Source organism: Cyanistes caeruleus, chromosome 4 (genome assembly GCF_971803275.1).
Source record: "Cyanistes caeruleus chromosome 4, bCyaCae1.hap1.1, whole genome shotgun sequence".
NCBI classification, from domain to species: domain Eukaryota; kingdom Metazoa; phylum Chordata; class Aves; order Passeriformes; family Paridae; genus Cyanistes; species Cyanistes caeruleus.
The window spans coordinates 37,364,642-37,381,514 of NC_141704.1; the positions used below are offsets into that span (position 1 = coordinate 37,364,642).

General features: G+C 38.8%; 1 protein-coding gene across 6 annotated transcripts in view; it reads left to right on the plus strand.

The window, feature by feature from the left end:
• The first annotated feature begins 652 nt into the window (after nt 1–652).
• Nucleotides 653–16,873, plus strand: part of CDK17 (cyclin dependent kinase 17) — a 94,083-nt gene continuing 77,862 nt past the window's right edge. The window contains exon 1 of one of the 6 annotated variants that reach the window (XM_086887706.1): nt 653–1,431. The gene's annotated coding sequence lies outside the window, so the exon portion shown is untranslated. Of the gene's footprint in view, nt 1,432–1,691; nt 2,159–16,873 lie in introns of those variants that run through there. The other 5 variants (XM_086887703.1, XM_086887702.1, XM_086887704.1 and 2 more) reach the window with 5 other exon arrangements.

Consider the following 16,873-nt stretch of genomic DNA (forward strand, 5'->3'; position numbering starts at 1 on the left):
AAAGAAAAAAAAAAAAAAACGATTTCCAAATTCTGGTCCAAGTGTACCTGTATCCTGGTACTTAAAGCTCAAAAGCATGTCACTAAAACCAGTTCAGATTTGGCCTTCCTGACAGATCTTGTTATTTGTGAGATGGAAATGTGAATAAAAGATAGTACAGAGCAGCTGGCTCTTAAGACTAGCTTTCACCTTCTAGGTCTCATTCAGTTACACACAAAGCTTAAGAAATTTAGGGCTGGAAACGGCTGAGAAATGAAGAAATACAGACTAGATCACTTTGACGGGAGTAAGATTCTAAGCTGCAGAAAGGCAGCACGGTTGGCGCAGTCAGGGCGATCACAAGGAGGACAAGGGGGATGGTACGGGAATCGTGAATACAGGAGACAAAGGAAAGAAAACACCACAAGAATAAATACGGAAAACATGAATTAGAAATTAGTCTAAAGAGACACCCGGCTTCCCTTAACTTCGGCTACTAATGTGGCAGCCGTAGGAAGGGGGAGCAGGAGGATGCCTCAGAGATGAGCTAAATCGCCCTGCAAACCCAAGAGGAAACGCTGCCAAGGAACCGGTAAAAACGAAGCGAGCAAACGCCCCTTTTTACTGCCCTACACGAAACGGTTCGGGGAGACCCCTCAGGCAGCCAGCAGCACGCAGGGCCTCGGGGCGCCTTCCCGGGAGCCTCTGCCGATGAGACCCACTTCCTGCCGCGGGAGGCGGCGGCCGCGCAGGGCCGCTGAGGAGCGGCAGCAGCGCCCCACTCGGCCCGGCGCGGCCGGGCTCCCCCGCAGCGGGGAGGGCGGCCCAGAAAAGCGCTGCGGCAGCCCCCGCTCCCCGCGCCGCCGCCCGGGGCATTCCCCGCGCTCCGCCCTGACCCCCCCCGCTCCCCGCGCAGCCGCCGGCTCAGCCGGGGCCGCCTCGGCCGCCAGGTGTCGCCGGCGCACGGGCGTCCCCGCGGCCCCTCCTGCGCCCGGAGCCGGCGGGGCTGGCTCAGTGCGAGCGGGCGGAGGCGTCAGCCCGCAGCGGGGACGCGCAGCCCAGCCCGGCTCGCCTCGGCTCGCCCCTTCCTCGCACACCCCCGCGGCCCGGCTCGGCTGACGCTCTCGGCACCGCCAGCGGCCGGCCGGGCGGTTCCCGAGCACGGCCTGCGGCCGCTCTCCGGAGGCGGCGGCGGGGAGCCGCGGCGAGGAGAAAGCTGCTGCTGCGGCGGCGGCGGCGGCGGGGGGAGCAGCCATGTTGGAGCGGGGAATAAAGTGACTTTCCTCGGGGAGGGAGCGCGGCCGGCGGTCCGGCGGAGTCGAAGGCTCTCGGGCGGCGAGGGGAGGAGGGGTTCGGCTCCCGGCGGCCGGATACCGCTCCTAGGCGGAGGAGAAGGGGAAGGAGAAGGGGCAAAGGAACCGCCCCCGGACCCGCGAAGCTCCGGCGCTGCTGGTGAGTTGTGGCTGCTCATTGTCTCCCGGCCCAGGGGTGCGGGTCCGGCTCGCGGCGGGGTGTTGGCTCTCGGCCTCTCGGAGCGTGGGACGTCGCGGGGGGTGAGGTGACAGCGCGGCCCCGGAGCAGGGTGGAAGTGATGGTGGTCGTGGGAGAGCGCCCCGCGAGGGGGCCGGGGGCTGCCCGGGGAGCCCCGGGCGCGGGGAGCGCCGCTCGGCGCCCCCGGGCAGGGTCGGGCCGGGCTGCGGGGGATTTCCGCTGCCGGTGGCGGCTGGGAGCGGCTCTGCGGGGGCTAGGGAGCAGCTCCGGGAGGCTGAGCCCTCCGCGAGGAGAGCCGAGCGAAGGGAAGGGTGAGCCGGGGATGGCAGCCCCTGAGCACCGCCGGATTTTTTGGTGATCCTGTGTTCGTCACCGTCCTTTCCCCACCGCCTCCTCCTCTTCAAGCGAGGCAGCGTTCTCCTGACAGCTCTTCTCCTCGCAGCCTCCGCACGTATGACACATCGCTCCTATTGCAGGTCTCCCCCCACACGCACACCCAAAATATGTAGGTTTCAGTGCGTGGCATAAGAGTACTTCTCTGAGCTTTGAGTTAGAAGCTGACAGGATACGTGAACATTGTCTGACCCTGAACTTCTGTGAACTCCTCCCTCTCCTTCCTCGCTCAGATATGTAATGGCTTGAGATCAGTAGAGCAAAATGGTTCTCTCGAAAGGACGGTGGAAATCAGGTGGGATCATGTGTATTTTATATTTCTGTTCAAATTTATTACGCCCACCAGTGCCAGTACCGTGTTTATAAGAGTGGATTAGCTCTTGCGTTAGAAGAATGCTGACCTTGATCCCCTTTGTCTCTCCTGCAACAATTTTGGTGGCTGGCTGCTGTCTTTGGCACTTCGCTGATGGTTGTTAACAGTGTTACGGGTTTTATGAGCAAAACGGGCTTGATTTATAATCCAAACTCAGTAATTTGAAAAGCATCCATTTCCTTTTTTTTTTTTTTTTTTTTTAATTATGGTGAATAGTTCTGTTCCTTGTAATTTTAACCGATCAATAACAGCGTTCTTGTAGGTATCACGGTATAGATACAAGAGCAAGCCTGGTTTGGCGTTCTTCCATTACTTCTCTCCCCTCTGCTTTTTTATTGTATTAATTGAACTGGAAACGATATCACCAAAGGTTAAATACTAGGAAGATGGTGGGGGGCAGAAGAAAACATTTATGAAATTAGACTCATTTATGAAATTAGATAAATTCAGATTTGTTTTTCTTATTAGAATTGGGAAGAAAAGGAAGTAGGTGATCTGGTATTTTACATGCTTAAGATGTTAAAGAAATTGCCATATTGCTTTGTTGTAAGAATTCTGTATATTCACACACAGCTCTTGTTATTTACATCTGCACTTCAGTAAGTGACATGAGAGAGGCTTGTTTTGAATAATTAATGTAGAAGTAACAGATATGAAAACATAAAATCACATGTTTGAATACATGGTGCAGTTTTTCCTTTAAAATTGTTTGTGCTTGAAAGAACAAACTGAATTAAATTCTCCAACATAGATAAACCATTATAATGTTAACTTGGCATTAAAAGGACCACTTAAATTGGAAAGATGAAAGCATTGGGGTTTTTTGCTGGCGTTATTTAAATACTGTTTTGACAATAATGAGTCTGACTTAAAAAAATCTTTGGGAAGAATATCACAATGAGGTTCATACCTTTTATTTGCATATTGTGCTGTGTAGCCCTGTGTTTACCCAGGATGGAGCTCTACACAAATCATGAGGTGGGTTCTGCCTACATCCGTACTGAAGAGTTTGCAAATTAAAGCCCATGTTGTCTGAAGCAAATTATAGTTTGAATGTGGGGAGTCATTTATTTTAAGCCTGGCTAAGAATGTAGTGCATTAATTGATCTTTTTAATATGTAAAATGCCACTAGCGTGTAGTGAAATACCTAATTTATAATTGCAAATATAATTTAAATTGAGAAACAGATCATGGATGTGTATTTCTCCTGAATAGCTCTGGCTTCAATTTCTGCCTAACACTGACTGCAGCGTGTAAATATGGTATAGCTTATGACAGGGACGTTAAGATGCTCAGTCTGCATGTGTTACTGTTATGATGTTGAGCTCTTACAGTAAGACTATGCAGGATTTTTTGACTGGCCTAGTAACATACTGTAATACTGTAATTTCTTAAATGACTACCTGCTGCTAGGAAAAAAAAAAAATCATGTTTTACTCATCTTAATAAGTTTATGTCCAGCAGTATATTTGTGTAATTGCACCTAAAAATTGCAGTTGGGAAAGGCTTTGTTGAAATATGGTTCAGTGAAGAGTCTACATTAAAATCTTTCCATGAGTTTGCTCGTGACCCTCTTTTCATGTTAAGTGGAAGCTGTTGATATTCCGTGTACAAATCAGTTTCTATTTTTTGTCCAAGAAGGCTAATGAGCTGTATTTTAAAAAGTTGTGTATACTAGTTGTTTATTTATTGAATGCATTTATACGGTATGATGTGAAAATGGACAAGATCATGTCTAAAATCAAGCTCAGTAATTATAAAGCTTTTCTAACTTAAACTTACTAAATGTTGCTTATAGTTCTTAAGTTACAGATATTTTAACTTCTTAGCTGCATGCTTTCTAATGCTTATTCTCATTTTATTTCTGCAGCAAGCATTGTATAGCTATTAAGGCAGCTGGACACCACTGTATTCAGTGTCAGTTTGGAATTTTATATAATACACTACAACTTTAGCATGTAAAAATGCTTTTAAAATGCCAAATGTTTACTTGAGAGTTATGGTTCACATCTAAAGAACAAACTAAACCATATTGTTAGCATATTGTTAGCAATCACTGCCTTATTTTGCCATGCATATAATTATAGCAATGGCTTTTGCCTTCTGAATGTAAGAACTGGGAATTGGGATTTTTTTGGTGCCTGTTCACATACTGATGTAGCAACTTGGATGATAGAGGTAAAAGCATTTTATATTTACATATTTTAATCACTAGACAATAATTTGCTTTTAAAAATAAGTCTAGGCCTAGGGGGCTTTTAGAATTCTCTGAATGTTATATATCCTGTTCCTTTTGGGCCCTGGTAATGTTTTTCCTTATGAAACAGGGCTTTCTCCAGGAACACCCACTAGTGGTGTGGGATGTTTGGCTTTTTTTCCTGTGTATTTTGTGAAGAGTCATGATGCACTTTTGACAATTTTTATCTGAAGAAGAATGAAAGTTAATGCTTGTTGGAAAAATGACTTTTTATAATTCTGTATTGAGTACAAATTCATAGATACTCATTCTTTGCTAACCTGATGGATTGGCAATTCTTCCAGAGTTCTTGGTTTCTTGAACTTCCTTTAGCAGTGATGTCAACTGTCAAGAGTTTAGTAGAGCTGGCTAATTAGAACATGTACAAACAGTAGTTTAAACCACCAATAGTCACAAGGAATAAACAAGACCTGTACTTGAGCAGATTTGCCAACTGGGAGCAGAAGAACACTGGGAAAGGGGGGAAAAAAAAAAAAGGGACTTCTTTAGTTCTGTGATGCTGTTATATGGACAGCAATGACCATAATGGTTGCATAAATCAGGTAATTTGCATTGGACCTGCTTTTGATACATCAGTCCTTGGATAGTAAGGCTTTAGCCACATCCTTGGAGATCATTATACCCTATACCTGGCTGTGTTATAAGATACCATAGGCACATTGATACTGGGAATTGTTCTAACAGTCATTTACTGGCATATTTGGGCTTTTGTGGTATAGTGCTTGCTGTTAAAGGATTAGAAATCTCATTCACTAGGAAACATCAGTTTATCAGGAGTGCTATGCCTAAGCACGAATGTTGGAAAAAAAAGAAATATCATAGAGCAGCATTGTCAATGCAGCAGCAGAAGAAACAGCTGTCGAGTCACATTTTAATTTTTCAGGCAGTAAGACAGAATTATGTAAAATGATTTTAAGAAGACCGAAAAGTACCAACTTCATAACATTTTTAACTAAACAGTAAAAGGTTTCTCTTAATTTCAGGACAATTTTCTGCTCCCTTATTTCAGTAACATGTTAAAAATACAATAAGCTGAAGAACAGCTGTATCTCATGTTTTGGTTATGAGCTTTTTGGTTTTTTTTATTTATCTTCTCTGGAATAACTAGTTTTGCATATATAGTGATGATCAGGGCTGTGTTATTACAGCAGAACAAAGAAATGACGTGTCTTTCACATGCACTCCTAGCTATAGTTCTTGCCTATCTTTGATTTTAAATTGAACTTCTTAGGTATTTTGTGTAAGTGAATGTTAATCTGTGCCCTCTAATCAAATTTCATTTAATTATTATCTATACCTCGTAATTGCACTCCCTTCTCTGACTGTTGTTGTTTTTAAAGGTTCGGTAGAGTTTCACAACAGTTTCTGATTTTTAACATCTGCATGTAGTCAGCTTCACTAAGGATACTTGGATGCTTTCAGTTTCTGTTAAAGTTGTCAGAATCATGACATTCTCTTCTCTGCTTGGTGAATTAGAGCATTTTGCAGGCATGTAGCTGTACTGAGACAATAATATCATAGTCAACTGTCATAACCTGTATAGTCTTTCAGAAATGTATTTTCCCAAGTATTTCTGACTTCCTGTTCTTATCTTACGATATGTAAGTATCTTTGTTTGGCTGTTGTTAAGGTGTGTGCAAGACATCTTTATACAGCAGTCATTGAAATTAACATTTTGTGAGGTTTACAGTTAATTGGTCTTTGCTGAAGTAAATATCTTTGCAAAATATGGATTACTAAGAATTACCAAAGAATATTTTCAAATATTTCATCAACAAAACCATTGTCTTTTAATTGAAATAAGAGTGTTTGGATTAAAAAGTTATGGTCTGTAGATTAGTTTATAAAAAACGTAAAGAAGCTGGTTTACAAAAATTTAAGAAATTGATACTGAGATCAATTAATATGATTCATAAGAAAGGCCAAAGTCTGTGATGACGAAAGCCCATGCTATTACAATTAAATGTATTTCAGGATGAAATTGTATTCTAAGAAAGCCATTAGCCCATTAGAAAAACTGAATAAAATGTAAGCATTTGATGTTCTTAGAATAGGTTGATGTTGATGAAAAACTGCTATATTCATAAGTAAACCATCTGATAGTCATATGTGGTTCTCTGAGGCATTTCTTAAGAGAACCTGAAGGTGTTAAAGAGCTGACATTGAAGTTGTGAGGTAAGAATTGTACAAGTTGATAGGGCACTTTCTGGAGTGGAAATGCTGGTCGTATATCTCAGTATGTCTAAGAACACGGAGAAATTATGTGATTTTAGCACAACTAAGGTTTCATTCAGTGGTTTTAGGAGTTAGTTATATGCATAGTAATGGATATTGACAGAGCGGGAGATGAAGCAAAGAAAACAACTGTTGCTCAGCATATATTTATAGAGGACCAATCTTGTGAAACTAACGTCTGGTTCTCTTGATAAGATTAAATACTTCATGTGGTATGTTGTTGATATTGCAGACCGGCGTCACTGAAACTTTGTACTTGGCTCTTACGTGGCATTTTGATTATGGAACTAAAATGATAGATCAAGTGACAACGTACGAAATGGTTTAAAACCCAGTGGATAACGTGAATCAAGTGGTTACCTATAAATAGTGGCTGTTACGTAACTGCATGTGATGAGGGCTCCTCATCGTCAGAGTACGTTGGTGAGGAAGCCCTGGGAAACCTGCTCAGTGTCAGCTGTTGGGTATTGCTACTGATGAAGTGAAAGTCAGTGAAAATTGCCCATTTTTTCTGTAGCTCCAGAAAACTGGGAAAATCATAGATTGTGAAGAATAGGTCATTAGCACAGGGTGGATGCTTGGGAAAATGGCAGCTTCCTGTTTGTTTATTTTATGCAGTGTTTTATATCAGGCTTTAAAAGACTGGATACAGTGTAGTAACTTTTAAAATAAATTATTTATATTTGGTAACTAAATCAAATATGCATGGTTATTAATATTAGCTTTTAGTTTGAGTATTTTTTCTGTAAAGGTTTGGAATAGTTTCTCATGTATAATACAGAACAGATACTAAGTGTTGATCTGCATTCAGTTTGTGGGGTTTAGGGAGAGCTTTTATTTTGAAAATATAGTAATCAATAATATAATTAGTGGTACACAGGAGGACAAAAAACAATTATGAAATAATAGATTACATTTTTTATTTCCATCAGTTTTCTGTATGTCTTGAAAGGAAGTTAAGTTTCCAATGTAGAGTTCATAAATATTTTCTGTAGGCCAAAAAAGATGTGGCTGTAAATACATTTAACTGGGGAAAATGAAAAGGCATTTTTTTCAGTCTGTCATTAGTTTATTCCCAGTGCATCTTCCTCTATCCTTTCTCTTTGTCAGGACCTGGTTGTCATAAGCAGCAGTGGAGTACCTACGTGTGCAGGGGGCTTGTTGCCTGCTTAGGGGCTATTCAGCCTTAAAGCTGTGTCATAAATACCGTACTAAATGGTTCAAGCGTCTGCTTGTAAAGCATGGGTCTATTTCATAATTCACCTTATTTATGTGGGCCTGAAACCCAAATAAAAAACTAAAGACTTCCTATATGACTATGAGAGACAAAGCTTGGGCTGATGTGGCCTGTGAATAACTTGGTTGCTCCACAGAAGAGTTGAACCTGGCATAACTCTGGTGCTATCACTCAAAGCTGCAGTGATTTTCCCTTTGCTGGCTGCTGCTCCCATCCCCACATTCCTGCCCTTGTACCAGCAGGTGTCTTATGACTGTCAGGGAGCCTGTGCAGGTTACATTGTGTGTTTGGGTTCAACTGTACTTCCATGTTTACAGGTAAATAACAGTCACTTTCTGCAGTATCGATGGAAAAACAGCAATTTGTAATGCTTTATTTTTTTAAATATCCTGAGCAGATGGGAGGGGAAACTTCCTGTGTACAGAGAGGAAAGGAGGTGCTCAGCTGCTAAATATATCAATCATATATGCTGCATTAAAGTCTTAAAAATTATGTGTAAAACAGCAGCTCAGAAACCTACTTTGGTACTGGGTAAGAAGGCACAGTGTGGAAATAATTACTGATATATCTTGTAAAATAGATTCTTAATTTTTAATATAGGTACGTGTTTGAGGTGAGAGTTATGAAATTAAATAGGATTTCTGGTGTGGATATCATCATTAGTGTTGGACGAAAGACGTCTAAGGAAACTAAAAATTACATTTTATTTCTTGCAAATAATATTTTAAAAGCTGAACTAAATAAGCTGAAAATTAACTACAATAGGAGTTTGAAAATATTTGGAAGATGCCACAATAAAAAAAATTACTTAACTGTAGTATTCATGTTTTAAAATGGGCCTAGTAGTGGAGTTGTGCAGGATTCTTGTTTTGTTTCTGAAGAATTCATCACCTCGGGAGAGACAAGATCATTGGCATCACTAAAGCCACAGTTTGGATTTAAATCAGTGAAATTTACAGACACAGTGGTCTTGAGAATAATGACCTGTATGATACTCAGGTGAAGCAATTTCAGAGGCAATTCCAAAAATGTAAGGTTTTCTGTAATGTTTCATTACCTTTGTAAACGTGATTCAGTAGGTTATGGCAAAGAAGCAAAATATTTTGAAGCTTACGCTATTTACCTTCGGGATTAAACAAGATAAACAGCTTAACAGTGTTCCCATTTGCACAAGTCACAGTATTTTTAAACCTGCTGCTCTTAATTCTGGGTTGTTTATCAGGAAATACAGTTAACCTAAATGTCTTTTGGAGGCTTGTTTCTGATACATCGCAGTACAGTTCTCAAAACCAAAAATGTTTGATCCATAAACCAAGAAACAGCTTTAAAATGTATTTAGTCAGAAGGTGGCCTTTGGTTATTAAGCATGGTCTTTTTTTTTCCCCCTTGTGGGCTGCACACGAGAAACAACATAATGGTGTATAGTAATTAGTTTCTTCAGTAGTTATATGCCTTTTTTTCTTGAAGTATGCAATTTTAGTATTTTAGAAGCAATACGAAGCAGATTATGAACTCTGAAGATATGGATTTGATATGCTTTGTTAGTCAGCTTAGTTGCTAATACTTAGTATTTTAAAATGTGTTTGAGTATGGTTTGTGTCTAAAATATTAAATGTTCAGTGCTGTTAAGTGTTCTGAACTTGGTTTCTTTAAAAGGGACTTTTTTCTTTTTTTATATTGTTTGTGGTGGTCTTACATAATAGGAGTTTTGGCTTCCTGGTATTTGTGAATATTTCTGGTAGTGGAAGAAGCAGACATTAGTTGAAGGATTTAAGTCATTAGTTGTTTCTCACTGTTAAAAGTTAATTTGGGCATGGATAGATAGCCAGTGATCATTTTCACCTGTAGCTGCATCTAACAAAATACCTATATTCTTCTTAATCATCTGTTTCTAGCAGCGGGTAGGTAAAACCTGAAATTTATTTCAGTAAATAAATTATTCACATCTAAAATATGAATTGTGCCAGATAGACTGATTTGCATTGTCCTTTATTTTTAAAATGCATATATCTGTAACCAGTGGAGAGAAATAAGTTCAGAGGGTAATTCAAAGATCTTATTACAGATCCACCTCTCTTTCCACATTTACCATGGAGGGAGCCCATGAGAACCATTGTTCTTGTATTACAGCATTACACTTGGAGTTGAATTAAGCACTTATTTCCAAATAATTTCTGTTGCATCACTAAACTGAGAAGATTTGCACACCTGTCTGCATTACAAAGTTGATGGTGAAGAAGGAAGAGAGAGACTGGCTGGGGGATGGAGGCAAGGATTTCCTTACTGGTGTTGGGAAACTAAAGTGTCTCCAGCACTGCTGTGAAATTTTCTCTTAAGTGCCTCAGGTACCTAAAGATGATGAATGTCAATTCCCACTCCCTTCCACCTCCCCCATTTATGCATTTTGGTCTTTCAGTATGTTAAGAAATGAAACATGCATATTTTTCTTTATTCATCACTCCTGCTTGTGAGTATTTAGCATTTTAAAATTCTAGTCATGTGAGTAGTAGTGATAGTAGATTTTAATATTGAAATAGGTTCCTGAAGAACTGTGTCCATGTTGTGTCTTCTGGCAATTTCAGAAACTAGGATTGCAAGGACAAATAAAAATCATCTGGTTTTTTGTAGTAGAAGAATTTTGTTCTTTGAATATATGTGCTCTGTGATGAAGTAAGACAAGTGAAGATTTGAGCATATCTTACACCTGCAGGTGATGTTCATTCTTGACTTTTTAATGAGGTTATACTTCATTAAGTTAATGGTGAATTAATTTACATATTTACATGATTGGATTGTTATATCTGCTTTTGGTAACTGGAATTGTATTTTAGTTCAGAGTTCGTTGTTAGTTTTGTGTTTTTACTTGAAAGATAGGATGTGAAATCTCTCTTCTACTTAAATTTTAAGAATGATTTCCTTGGATTGGTTGACATTGTTTGCCAACCAAATTATGCTAGTTAGATAAATTGTTGAAGATATTTCAAAATATAACTGCAATGGGTTTTGTGTAGTGGTATTGGTCAGTTCTCATGAAAAGTAGTGCATCACTAGCTAAAAAAGTATGTAGGGGTGGATTATGCCAATTTTGGGTTGTTTAATTTGAGACTTCTTTAAGATGCTGATTTTAAGGTTATAGGTGCTGAGGATGCTTTGAAAATCAGCCTTAGTGGAGTTGTCTGCACAGACATGTTAATAGAAATTAACATTTATACCCATAATATCCTGACGGCATCTGAAAACTTAGTGACATAGATTCTAGTAAATGTTTCTAAGAAAAAACTGCAGGAGAGGCAAAGACAGTGTATCTATAAAATACTGCTAAGCCACCTTTATACTAAAAGAATGGCCTAGCTTTTCCTGTTTCTATGGCTAGATGTTATCTTGCTCTCAGTCTGTTTATACCAATGTAAGTGAATCTAACCTGGATTATTTAATCTACTTTAATGCTTTATGTCTCAATGTAGTTAATTGTGTGGGGCCTTTTCCAGTCATATCTCATACCAAGCTAACATAGTATGTAACCTCACTGCTTCCAGCCAGATCTGAAACACAGACTTGGAAAACAGCCCCGTTAACTGTCCTATATAGGGAATGTTTTCTCCTAACCACATTTTATATGCAAGGCTTCCAATAGTAGGTTGTTAAACCACACCCCCCCCCCAAGGTCTTTGTCACTGAAGAAGGAAAAAAGCCTGAAACGTCTGATAAAGCACAGGAAGTAAAACTGTTGACAGAGAAAATTCCTTTTCTGTATAGTCACTTTTATGAGAAGTGCCACTCCCCAAAGGTAATATATTTAACTGTTAGTGGATCCTTGTGATGTAATAGATTTATTTTTTTTTTTCTTGTGTTCCAAGGTTTGAAAGGGATAAAGAAAACTGCATGGATTAATATTCTTCCAAGGGTTTTTGTGGTATTTTGCTGTGTTGTTTGTGCTACGTTCTAGTTTATGAATGTTTGCCTCTCTGTGATCATAAGAGGCTTTGGAAAAATAACATGTTCTGTTTTGTGCAGAAGTGGGAGACATTTATGATGGTCTTTTCATCTTGTTTAACTCCTGTTAATCTCTTTCCAGAATGTGCACAGGTCTTGCTTTTTCTGCTAGGTAGTAATATTCCAGTTGGATTGATTTATCATGGCTCTTTATTGGAAAGTCTAGGAAGGTTTTTGATTAAGCAGTGTGAAATACAGAAAAGCTGCACTGTTTTACAGCATAGAGATACATCTTTATTTTTAATAATGTCCCTTTGCCCTCTTTGGATGAGTAGCTCTGTTGCATTTTTGAGCCAAACCTTAGGGTTAGCAGTTGGGTTTTCTTGGGTAGCAGAGAGGACAGAAGGTGTCAGAAATAGGGGAAGGAATGCATAACCAGGACCAAAAGAGCTTTTCAGGTGGGGCATGGTGTTCTGTGCACTCATCCAGAATTGGATTACTGGAGGTTGTTCGCCCAGGCTTTCCTTACTCTTTTCTGGGTTTTACTACATATGTTATGTAGAAATCTGTTTACTTAAATGATTCCGTGAGATTAGCTGTACAAATTTGTACTGTTACAATAAAGATGGAAACTTTTAGCTTCTGATAAGGGAAAGCTATGTGTGAAAACCGTACAAGATTGCCATGTAGAATTACTTAATTCTGTGTCATTTCAAAGTGCTACTTAGGGACAATCTATCTATTACATGGAAGAGGGTTTGATCTTGAATTTTGTTTTCTAAATGGTGTGCTATCTAACTGTTAACTTGAAACAAGTAAAAGGAGGAAATATGACATACTAAAAAGTAATTAAATTAATAGAAAAGAGAAAGGCAGATGGATAGAAAGAGATTCTGACCTTGTAGAAAACAGGAGGTATTTAACAGTATAGTAAGCATTAGTAGGCCTTTGTTTTGCTTAAGGAGTCTGAAAGTAACTCCGCTAAATGTGACCTATTTTTAGATTTTGGACTACTTAAGATCTTATTTATGATGTATTTGGAAGTGTTCTTACTTGAAAGGTGCAAGGAAAATTTCAGGTATTTCCTTAGTGAAACTTTCCTGTAGATTGAGAGGAGGAGGTTTAAAATTGCAGTTCTATGCCTGGGTGAAATTTATATGTAGCAAATGAGATGTAAAGAAAGGCAACCACATATTCTTCACACATGCAAGAGCATGTTCTGTCAGCACTTTGTGCAGTTACTTTTGTTGCACACTTCATGATTAGTTAATGTGTGTTGGGCATGTTATAAATGCATGTCTGGCATATCAGAATATGATTTATACTGTGTAAATCATAAATACTTCATTCAGTATTTTCACTGCTCATTACCCAGAATTGTCTAGCAGCACTTGAGAGAGTAAATGAATTCTCCTAAGACCTAAATGCTGTCATCAGCAATATCTCTATGTTTACATTCTCAGCTGCATGGACCACTTTTTGAAATTACCTGCTGTGTGAATAAAGAAAAAGTCTTTGTCATGCTAAAGTAGAATTTTAATACAAGCACTAAATAAATTAAAAACACTGTTCTTTTCTGAAAGAAATTGATGTCTCAAATTTAGATATACAGTCTCAAAACAGCAGTATTAATCATCTAGTTGGGATAAAGAGAAAGTTGCTTTTAAACAGCTTTTGGTTGTTATTCAAAGTTAATTGTCTATTTTAAAGGGGGAAGTGAACTTTCTTTGTATGAAATGGTGAACAATGCTAAAATTAACCTTTTCTAAAGCATGTGGATGCACTGTTTAACAAAATGATGCAGTTCAATTTAGGATCGTTTAGGAAAATAACAATGTCTTCTAGGTGTTTTTATTTATGCAGTCAGATCAACATAAGTAATCTGAATTAAAGCCAGAGTTTGAGTCTTTATCACAAGAGGTCATGCCTCTGTAGGAGTACTGGAAGTGACATTCCAGTCGTGGAGGGTATGAGTCTGGCTGAGTCAGGGCATGGTGGGGACTGGGCTCTTCTTAGCCTGACGGTGCCATGGAGAGTGATGTGGCCACCAGGGCTTCTTTTCTGTGCCTCTAGCAGGTGCATTTTTTAATGATAAAACTAGCTTGCTACTTTAAAGCTCTGAAAAGCATCTTAAATTGTTGCTTTAATCCTTTTCTTTCAACTAGTGATACCTGGTAAATTGCTGAGTTCTTGCTCCTGTCTGTATTCTCACTAACTTGATCATTTGGTCTTCCTAACTGGCAGGCATACATTCAGTTAAAATTTAATGTTGGCACTGATGTAAAGAGGTGTCTAGGAAAGAGATTAGATTGAGAATAGCGTGAGCTACAGGAGAACAAGCATTCATTTGCAAGGTATTCACCTGTTTAAGCTATACTTGTTTTAAGGATAAAAAAAAAAAGCTGTGGTTTAAGAGTAGAAAAGCTTTGAAGTAAATACCTATTTGCTGTTACCTCTAAATGTCTGTTCTGACTAGGTTATGTACTGATATGGATGGGATCCCATTGTGATTAAAAACTTTTTTAGTTAACTCTACCTGTCTATATGAAAGATAGCAAATCTGTGTTACTCTGACTTCCGGCTTTAGTTCATAAAGCTGTAATGTGAGGCATAAATAATAATGTTGCTGATTTTTGCCTGGTATTATCCCCCTGCTATTCTACAGATACAGCATAAAAACTGATTCAATGTCCTAGATGCTGGTAAATGTCTTTATTCATAAAATCTGGATAGGAGTATGCATGTGTTTGTTTCTTAGTAAAAGAAACTGAAGCTGAACCAACTTGAATAAATTCTTTTTTTCCCCTACTGCACTCTACATGAGGTTGAAAATAACTTGATTTAGCCTTGTCCCCACACCATGTTTTCTATCAATGTGGTGGTCATGAAGGTAGAGTAGTGATGGCCTTTTCCATCACCTGATGGTCCAGGACAGCTTTCCTCCCCTGCAGACTTCAAAGGACTCTCATGATAGGAGGTAACACGGCGTGGTAAATATGTTGTGGTTTTCTCTCTGAGTGGGAGTTTAAATTAATGACATTTAGAAGAGTTCATGTTTAGTCATCCCATTTTGTTGTATGAATTATTTGCTGCAAAGCTCTTTCCTTTTTCCATGTATGCTCATGGATCTAAGCACTAATGTGTCAGACTGCTGTTCATCAGACCTATGCATTCCAAAAAATGGCACGTTTTCAGTTTGTCCTCCAAGATGCTCTGCGAAGTGCATGTAGTGTACTACAGAACAAAAGGAGATCCTTAGGTCTTTTAGTTGACTTGGTGATTAAATTAGGTAGTCCTCATAGAGGATGCTTTGACTCTGGTCAGAAATGAAGTGAAAACCTGTTCCTTACAAGCCTTATTAATTCTACCCTTACACCTCATGCATAACCTCATCTTGTTTTAATAAATGTCAGCTAGTGTAATACATAATTAAATTGTTTTGAACCATTTCTCAATTATCATAATAAATTGTGAAACAAACTCAGTCAATCCTTTAAGTCATATCAAAACAAGCTGTTTTTTGGACTTATTGTACTGTCTTAAGGAAATACATCAATGAGAATTTTTGCTGAAGGTTTGTAAACCATGAACTGCACAAGAAATTAAGCTTCCAGAAGCTTATTGAGATGTAGATCAAGTAATAATGTTCTGATAGTAGCAGACTCTGATCCATATCCCTGCTTTTATTTTATTGTGAAGTACAAGGGGTTCAGCATGGTATTTACAGCTGGATTTGTTTGTTTACACCTGAGAACAGAAAGTTTAGCTTTAGGTGTCAAGCTAGTATATATGACAGGCAATGTCTGTTTCAATTCTTTGCCATCCTTTTTTTTTATTTTATGTTCAATTTGTTCTGTATAACTGTCAAGGAAATACAGTAACATTTATTTCAAAGGGTTGATACAAGATATTTTAAGTGCTTATAAATCCTCAGGTTTGGCTTACAAAGTTTTCTTGGTCTCTGCATATGCTAACTGCAGTGGGACGCCACATGTGTATAGCTTATTTCATTAATCTTTGGATTGGGGGTTTTTATCTCAAGTCTTCTACCAAATGAAAGTTTACTACTGCATTTTGGTATTTTACATCATCTTGCTGGGATACTCATGAGCCTTTATTAGGTTAATTTTCTTTATACTGGAAGTTCTAATCAACTGAAAGTATTTTCTGCTTGAGTTTTGTACTTGTTTATAACTCTGTCATATTTCAGTAGTAAGCAAGAGCTAATCTAGCGTGCAGAGAAGCAGGATACCTGGTTTGTGTAAATCTGTTGTAAGAGATTTTCACAGCATGTGGCAGTATATGTAGCAAGAATAAGCTTAAAAAGAGTTCGTCTCAACTTTACTTTGTAAATCAAATTTGAATATTTAAATTGAAAATTTAGTGATAAATTTATATTTCAATAACTAATCAATGTTAATGGTGTTAACCCTGTAGAGGGGAGATTCTCTGATAGAATTATAAAGGTTTTTATTTTAAAGTCTTGGTAGAGTGGTAAAGAAGTTGGATGATGGATGTGGGGGAAAGGGCAGCTCATACAGATCAGTCAGTCTTATTCCTAGAGCATCCTGATTCTGTCTGTCAGTGACATTCAGCATGTGAACTCCACCATTTATTTTCCTCTTGATGTCTAATTTGAGACAAATAGCTATTTTTTTAAAATTTTTTTTTTTTATTATTCCAAAGCTTAAGGCTTTTTCTATCAGGTTATAAGATAGTTCTGTTTAGTTACTTTCCCTCAGAAGTTAACTGTGTGACTTTGTTAATTGTTCTTTGTTAAAGGGGGAAGTTACTCTTCAGGCATAGTTTTATCAGCTGCAGTATAAATGTATGTGCATGAGTGCTGTCCTCTGCATGCATCTGAGATCTGCAAGCTGCATGTAGTTGTATTTGCAGGTTCAGTATTTTTTTCCTTAGTCTCTCATACTTAATGAAGTTCTTCAAGCTTGTTACAGGTACAGATTAATTCTTGGG